We start from the raw sequence: 8,756 nt of genomic DNA, 5'->3' as shown, positions 1-8,756 counted from the left end.
CTCTTTACAGGGTGACAGCTTCCACCCGGAGCCATTTTAAAAAGAGGACTTCCAAGAAGCCAATTTTTAGACTAGCCCGTATATGCCACTCCACAGATGATTATCTAGAAAAAGCAGCGAGATGCGCATTGAGGTTTCTAAAAGGGCTATTCGTCACAATGTGTGGATGCAACTCATAACTTGGCATTGGAAAAACACGAGATGAACGCTACAAAAAAACCCGCTAAAAGCTACAGAACATCCGTAATGTTCACAACTACATATACTTTGTAATTCGCGAAAAAGTGGGAAGGTGGTCAAGAAACACTGGCATATTTTAGATCATCGGACCCAGCTTTGCCGGCTGAATTTAGAATATTATCCACCACGTATTGTGTATCAGGAGAGTCGCAATTTACCGGCCGATAGATTGGTTCATGCCCAAACTGCCAGCCACTTAAGAAAATTAGCCAAAGCACTTTTACGCCTCTTTTTCTTTTCCTTTTTATACCAAACTGGTAGCTATAAAATGCAGGAGGATGCGCACTAGTGCCAACAATATGGATAGAGGTGTCAATATTTCTGTCACCCATCATCTACCAGGAAAACAAGGTCGTAATCAAATTGAGACATTATTACGTGTCCACCCGTCCTATGTTATTACATTATTTGAAGTGTCCAGGTGGGCTCTGTGATTGTCTTGGTAAACCACCCGCTTCTCAAACAGAGAATTGAGTGAACATTAAGGAGTTCATCAGGAGAAGACGACAGTTGGGATTATCCAGTGCGTTGCTACATCTTTCAATGACAGAAGCATGACATTTCCACCCTTGTAGAATTTGTGGCATAGTTAGATAAGTTGAAGGATGATCAGACAGGGGAGGTGATATTAATAATTACTCATGAGTAAAAGAGAATGTTTTGATTTCACCCTCCAGACATATGTTTCCGAAAACTTAATGGATGAAATTGCCTTTGTATTTATGCTGTGAATTGAACCATGAAATGTGTGTCTCTTGTAGATTATTCTGACGTTTTTCATATGATGTACCCAATGACTAATGAACTTGCTATGTCCTCATTGAGATTATACAGAAGTGTTCAATACGCCTTATACACTTTTGTAATATTTATGAAATGCACATTGTTATATTTGGTAGCACTTATTTATTTTCCTTTGCCTCCAACCCCCTTCGATGTGTAGAACGGATATGGGTGGAGCCAGGTCTACATAAGGGTGCAACTTTCAAAAAATCCCAAAAGCTCTGACGAAGGCCGTGTGGCCGATACGTAAGCTTATTAAATATCGATGATACTATCAAGAGCAGTGTGCGGTTTCCTTTTCCTTCATCTTGTTCAATTGATGCCATGCACCTGCAAATAAGAATGCTCAGATGTGCGAGTGCCTTTTTGTATTTGTATAAAAATGTCAAATATAAAATAGATTTTGATTTGTTTAACACTTTTTTGGTTACTACATGATTCCATATGTGTTATTTCATAGTTTTGATATCTTCACTATTATTATACAATGTAGAAAATACTCCAAATAAAGAAGAACCCTGGAATAAGTAGGTGTGTCCAAACCTTTGACTGGTACTGTATATTTATATTTTTTATACTGAACAAAAATATAAACACAACATTTAAAGTGTTGGTCCCATGTTTCATGAGCTAAAATATGCACAAAAAGCTTATTTCCCCCCAATTTTGTGCACAAATTTGTTTACATCCCCAGAGCTGTTGCCAGAGAACTGAAAGTTAGTTTCTCTACCATAAGTGCCTCCAATGTCGTTTTAGAGAATTTGGCAGTACGTCCAACCGGCCTCACAACCGCAGACCACGTGTAACCACGCCAGCCCAGGACCTCCACATCCGGCTTCTTCACCTGCAGGATCGTCTAAGACCAGCCACTCGGACAGCTGATGAAACTGAGGAGTATTTCTCTCTGTAATAAAGCCCTTTCATGTGATTTAAAAAACAATCTGATTGGCTGGGCCTGGCTCCCCATTGGGTGGGCCTGGCTCCCAAGTGGGTGAGCTTATGCCCTCCCAGGCCCACCCATGGCTGCGCCCCTTCCCAGTCATATGAAATCCATAGATTAGGGCCTAATTCATTTATTTCAATTGACTGATTTCCTCATATGAAGTTGTTGCATGTTGCGTTTATATTTTTGTTTTCTATATATATTGTCCTTTATTATTTTCCCGAACCCTACCACCCCTCCCCTAATTAGGCTTCTACTTCCAGCCTATACATACTATATACATTCTATGGACACAGTATATTTGACATTAGTTATATTTTGTTTGTCTTTAGTCCCATCCTTCAGCTACCCTCAACCCCTCCCATCTACAGTGGGGAGAACAAGTATTTGATACACTGCCGATTTTGCAGGTTTTCCTACTTACAAGATTGTTGACACGACATAGAATTAAATCCATTATTTATTCTCGATCGCCACTTTCCTCTTTGTAACACTCACCATAATTGTGGGACAAAAGTCCACGGAGTGTGAAATATATTCCAACCTCGAAGGACTGAATAAGGCAGTGCCCTCAGGTTACAAGAGAGCGTTTTATTTCTCTAGTTCACAGTTTTAGCTTAGGTATGTGATGGGTGGGTGAATTTTCTCTAGGGGGAGTGGGGTGTATATTTTTCAGCTATGGTCTTTCCTGTTTTGTTTCTTCCCTCATCGTCAAGAATTAGGGGCGAAACATCTATGGAAGACATGGGAGGTCCATCCGGTGGGAGTCTCTCAGGTAATCGGTGGTGGGGTTTTCTGTAGACGTTCAATTACTGTATGGATTCAGGGACAGCTGTCTATTGTTGTTCTGATTGGGAATCATACTTAGCAGTGTCCTTCTCTTCTCTGCAATGTTAACCTGGTCTGCTTGTCTCCTGGTAGTTTGTGGGTAGTTGTTCTTCGTATAATAGGCTTTGTTCCAAATGCTGTATAATTGTTAATCACTTTTATGGCGGAGTTAATCAAGTTACTGGATGGATCGTCTGGACTGATATCAAGAGTGTATAATCAGTGGTTTGTTGTGGGTGGTTAAATGGTGTGAGTTTGTTAAAGAAATCCTATTGAGGGCCTTGACAATTACATTTCATTAATGTTTAACTAAAAGTGACTAAAGGAAAATGTATGCTCTACTCTGGATGGCAACAACGCTGCAACCATATTAGTGTATCTGCTAATTTCTTATGGTCCTGCTTGGGGCTTCTAAAAAAGATTACATGGGAAAGATCAGTGATGACATCATAAATTAATTCCTGTGATTTCTATTTACGACCGGAATTTTGGACCAATGTTATATAGAAGAGGGCGGGTTGTTCACATGCGCGTCCGTTCCTGGACAAATCCTATTCTTTTCTCCTATAATCCCCAAAGACAGATACCGAAATGGCAGCAACGCAAAGGGTAAAGGCTTTTTAAATGTTCAAAGTCAAATTTGGTCTGTAAATATAATCATGGCATAATGTACAGGGTATTCAATAAAACCGGAAAAAATGGAACACTAGAAGTGCTCAGCGTGGAGAAAGGGAAATCATGGACATGGGAGGAGAATCCTGTGACGGTAAGTTGGGGTCTCGCTGGTTGGCAACTCCCACTTGGACTTAAATCCTGTCTTCCTTTTGAAACAAGCAAACATTCCACACTTCGGTCAGCGTATGGATGCGCGACGGCATCAGGGTTGTCTCGATAAGAATATATGGTGATGCGAAAGACCATTTGGGCTGTCTGGAATGGGTCTGCACCAAGTCGCGCCCAAACAAGCCAGCTATCAAAGAGAAAGGAACTGCTGGCCTGAAAGAGACAGAATAAGGCCACCAGCGAGATGGCTTAGAGAAAGCGACTGTGCTGGACGGTGTGGGAGGCGCAATATGAAGGCATACATGGGGCTCAAGTTCAGAAGGCTAAGCTGTCACCTCTTGCTGCATATCTCGGAATGACCTGGCGACAGAAGACTACCTGGTGGCCACAAGTAGAAGCTGGAGGAGAGAGGCGATTTGGCAGCCAGATGACTCACCGTTACTTCTTTAGCTGGGCTACTTTGACTTGGCTAGTGAAGCACTCCCCAAACAGCGAACGGTTCCCAGTCCGGCCTCCAGCGACGTTTCCAGTCGGAGCCTCCAGCGATGGTCCCAAGTCCCGGAGGCCTCCAGCGATGGTCCCAGTCCGGAGCCTCAGCAACGGTCCCCAGTCCGGAGCTCCAGCATGGTCCCCCAGTTCGGCGCCTCCAGCGACGGTCCCCAGTCTGGGGCCTGCACGAGGGTCCCGCAGTCGGGGCCCTGCCAACGAGGGTTCCCCGTCCGGGGTTTGGCGACGAGGGTCCCCGCACCAGAAGGCGGCACAAAGCTGGGGGGAGCCAGAGTGGAGCGGGGGCTATGTCCCGAGCCGGGAGCCTCCCACCGAGACGTAAAATGCCACCGGACCCTCCCGCTATAGGTTTTCAGGTTTGCGGTGCCGGCGAGTCCGCACCTTTGGGGGGGTCTGTCACGCCTTGACCTTAGAGAGCCGTTTTAATTTTCTCGTATTTGGTTAGGTCATGGGTGTGGATGTTGGTGGGCTGTGCTATTGTTGTTTGTTTCTTTGTTGACCGCCCGGCTATGGGTTCTCAATCAGAGAGACACCTGTCTATTATTAGTCTTATGTCTGCTGTGTTGCGGGATCCATATTTACTTAGGCTCATGCCATTTTTTCCTTTTTGGTAGTTTTTTAGAGAGATATTATGGTTTGTTGTCTTCGTTAATAGCACTGTATAGCCTTACGGAGCTATACATTCTGTGTCGTTTTGTTGTTTATTGTTTTGTTGGCGACATTTAAAAACAATAAAGGAAAGTAGCTCCCACGCTACCCCTTGGTCACTTCTTCGACGAGGCGTGACAAATTTTGGCAGATACCTGGCAGTTACCACACACAGACACTCAAGAGTAAATAACAGGTAAGACATTTATAAAATTCTTAACCAAAAATACTGAAACTCATCAAACACGGCGAAATGTAAAAACCAAAAACTTGCATAACATTTCATGATCAAAAAAAGTCTGTCATTTTAGTGCCTTGTGTGCACAACTGCTGTGGTGGGGTGCTTCAGCTCTGCTACTCTTGAGTCTGGGGGTGGCCCTGCGGGTCCTCCCCAACCTCCCTGCCTCCCTTTTCGGGACTTGGACAGCTAAGGAGAAAGAGGGTTCGCTGCTGGTTCTCTCTGGAGCTCTTCAGTGCTGCACTGGTAGTAAGTCTGGCTCTGGTGACTGTTTTTTCTCGTCAGAGAAGCCAAGCCACATCACTCCCTCACGCGTGCTCTCACCAGGCATGGCCTGGAGTAGCAGTAGGAGGTCAGGGCGACTCTCCCTTCTCCAGCCTCTGACTGTGGCCAAGGTTGGGCTGTTGGCCAGGTTGGCCGGAGGCAGCAAGAGGACACTGCCCTTCTGAAGGGACTCGCAATGTAGGCTCCGACACATCAGCACCAGGTTAAGACTGGATGTCCTTCAGTCCAGGCAGTCTTTGTAGGCTGGGCCTTGTGCAGACACTTCAGACACCCAGAATGTCTTCTTCACAATGTTGGACAACTGAGGGCAGCCATCCTGACCGAAGTGGATGTTTTCTGTTTTCAAAGGAAGACAGATTTGTAAGTCAAGTGTTGACAGGAGACAGCAACATGTATTTTTTTTCCGTTATTGATTACCCTTACATTTATGCATGAGTATTTTACAGACAAATTTTGAACTTTTGAACAATTTAACAAGCCTTCACCTTTTCTTGCCATTTGGGGATTATTAGCAGAGAAGAAGAGGATTGTCAGGAGTCATTGTAACACACGTCTAATATACATTGTCAAAAATTTAAATATCACGGAATTACATTTTATGATGTCATCATTGCGATCTTTCCATGTAAATCCTTGTTTTTGGCACCAGATAAATTAGCAGAATAGAATGGTTGCATCAGAAGTCTAGTAGTAAACAATGAATGTGATGAGCATGATTCTTTATCCAACATTCCACCTTTGATTGACACCTCTTGATTATCAGTCAGACTTCAGTTTTTCAAAAATTAAATACACGTTAAACATCTGGCAGCACACAGGTTACTTGCAAGAGAGGAGCATCAACATGTAATTGAGCTCTCAAACACAGCGTCTGAGACTCACTGGACTCATGTTTCCATAATTGTTGCTTTCTGAGGCGGAAGGAAATGCCTGAAACACCTGAAATGTCTACATTAATAGTACCTGCCTGAGCATCTTACAGTGCCTTCAGAATGTATTCACACCCCTTGACTTTTTCCCAATTTGTTGTGTTCAAGTGGGGATATAATTGGATTTAATTGTATTTTTTTTGTCAACAATCTTACCACTCGGTACATTGCTGTCTTCTTGGTAAGCAAACTGCAGTGTAGCATTTGGCCTTTTGTTTAGTTACTGTGGCGACAGGTAGCTAGTGGTTAGAGCAGCGGGCCAGTAACCGAAAAGTTGCTAGAGTCGAATCCCCGAGCTCACAGGGTGAAAATTCTGCATTCTGCCCTGACAGGCAGTTTAACCACTGTACTCTTAAGTCATCGTTGTAATAATAATTTTGTTCTTAATTGACTTGGCCTAGTTAAATCAAGTTTAAAAAAAAAAAAATTGCCTGCTGAAAGGTGAATTCATCTCCCAGTGTCCCTCGTAGACAAGCAGACTGGACTAGAATTTGGCCTGTGCTTAGCTCCATTCTGTTTTAATTTTTTGTTACTGAAACTCCACTGTCCTCAATGGTTACAAGCATTCCATAACAGAGACAGAATCATTACATCATTTGTTTTGGCACTGTCCATATCTACGTTGTTTTTGGTCGCAGGTTCCGTAATGGCTGAAGACATTGCAAAATTTACCTGGCGTTAACCTCTGGCAATTTAGCACTGCTGGGTGATCTGAAAGGTCATAATCAAATTGAGCAATAAAATAATAATCAGAAGCTGCCAGAAGCTATGATAATAGACAAACTTTTTGTGAAAACATCACAAGCACAGTTGAAAAAAATATATGGCAATAAAGAAATCCGCAAAAAGGATGGTGTTCATCAGATACAGTGGGGAGAACAAGTATTGATACACTGACAATTTTGCAGGTTTTGCCTACTTACAAAGCATGTAGAGGTCTGTATTTTTATCATCAGGTTACCACTTCAAGTGGAGAAAGGAATCCTAAAACAAAAATCCAGAAAATCACATTGTAATGATTTTTAAGTAATTAAATTTGGCATTTTATTGCATGACATCAAGTATTTGATACATCAGAAAAGCGCAGAACTGGAATATTTGGTACAGAACTTAGTTTGCAATTACAGAGATCATCACGTTTCTGTAGTTCTTGACCAGGTTTGCCACACACTGCAGCAAGGGATTTTTGCCACTCCTCCAACGTATTGCACAGACCTTCTCCAGATCCTTCAGGTTCGGGGCTTGGGTCCGCTGGGCAAAACGGACTGTTGTTTCAGCTCCTGCTCTTCATAAGTCATTTGTCGTCTATTGGGTGTCGTCGAGTGTGTTCTGTTGGATGTGCTATGGTCGAGGTGCTGCTAGCGTCCAGGAACTGCTTGAGTGATGCTTTTGGCTTTGACGGATGCCCACTCCGTTAGTTGTCCTGGCTGTGTGTTTCGTGTCCTGCTGCTTGGAATGTACCAGTCGGCGCACGACCCATTTCCATCATGCTGCTTCTCGAGGGGGTTGTTGGCTAGATCCGTCAATTACAGTTGTCGCCCTATCCATCCTCCCCTTAATACGGTGCAGTCCGTCCTGTCCCTTTGCCAGAAAAGCATCCCCACAAAGAGATGTCCACTCTGGTCATTCTTCACTCTTGGCTGTGTCATGGTTGTTGTCGTTCGTGGTTTGTAACTCATCTTCTTCTTCCTCTATCAACACGGGCGAGTGGAGTTAGACCAAAAAGCTCTTATCTTTTGAAATGCATAGACATCATGACCTTTCTCCCGATTTTCCTGCCTCTGTGATCACCAGATGGTCAATGTGTGTGCAAACTTCATGGAGCAGGGCGGGTTGTGGGACCATGCGCTGCTTGAGCAGGGGGACCTTGTGGGCGCTGCAGGATTTTAATCCATGACGGCGTCTGGTGTTGGTGTAGCGTATGTGAGGTGGTTTTCTTTGAGACTGTGGTCCAGCTCTCTTCAGGTCATTGACCAGGTCCTGCCGTGTAGTTCTGGGCTGATCCCTCACGCTTTCCTCATGATTCATTGATGCCCCACGAGGTGAGATCTTGCATGGAGCCCCAGACCGAGGGTGATTGACCGTCAATCTTGAACTTCTTCCCATTTTCTAATAATTGTGCCAACAGTTGTTGCCTTCTCACCAAGCTGCTTGGCTATTGTCCCTGTAGGCCCATCCCAGCCTTGTTTACTAGGTCTACAATTTATCCATGATGTCCTTACACAGCTCTCTGGTCTTGGCCATTGTGGAGAGGTTGGAGTCTGTTTGATTGATGTGGTGGACAGGTGTTTTTATACAGGTAACGAGTTCAAACACGGTGCAGTTAATACCAGGTAATGAGTGGAGAACAGGAGGGCTTCTTAAGAAAACTAACAGGTCTGTGAGAGCCGGAATTCTTACGTGGTTGGTAGGTGATCAAATACTTAATGTCATGCAATAAAATGCAAATTAATTACTTAAAAATCATACAATGTGATTTTCTGGATTTTTGTTTTTAAAGGATTCCGTTCTTCACAGTTTGAAGTGTACCTATGATAAAATGACAAGACCTCTACATGCTTTGTAAGATAGC

The sequence above is a fragment of the Salvelinus sp. IW2-2015 genome, linkage group LG32 (assembly GCF_002910315.2).
Source record: "Salvelinus sp. IW2-2015 linkage group LG32, ASM291031v2, whole genome shotgun sequence".
Classification (NCBI taxonomy): Eukaryota; Metazoa; Chordata; class Actinopteri; order Salmoniformes; family Salmonidae; genus Salvelinus; species Salvelinus sp. IW2-2015.
The sequence above is the reverse complement of the archived record's forward strand: the minus strand, read 5'-3'. Positions refer to the sequence as shown.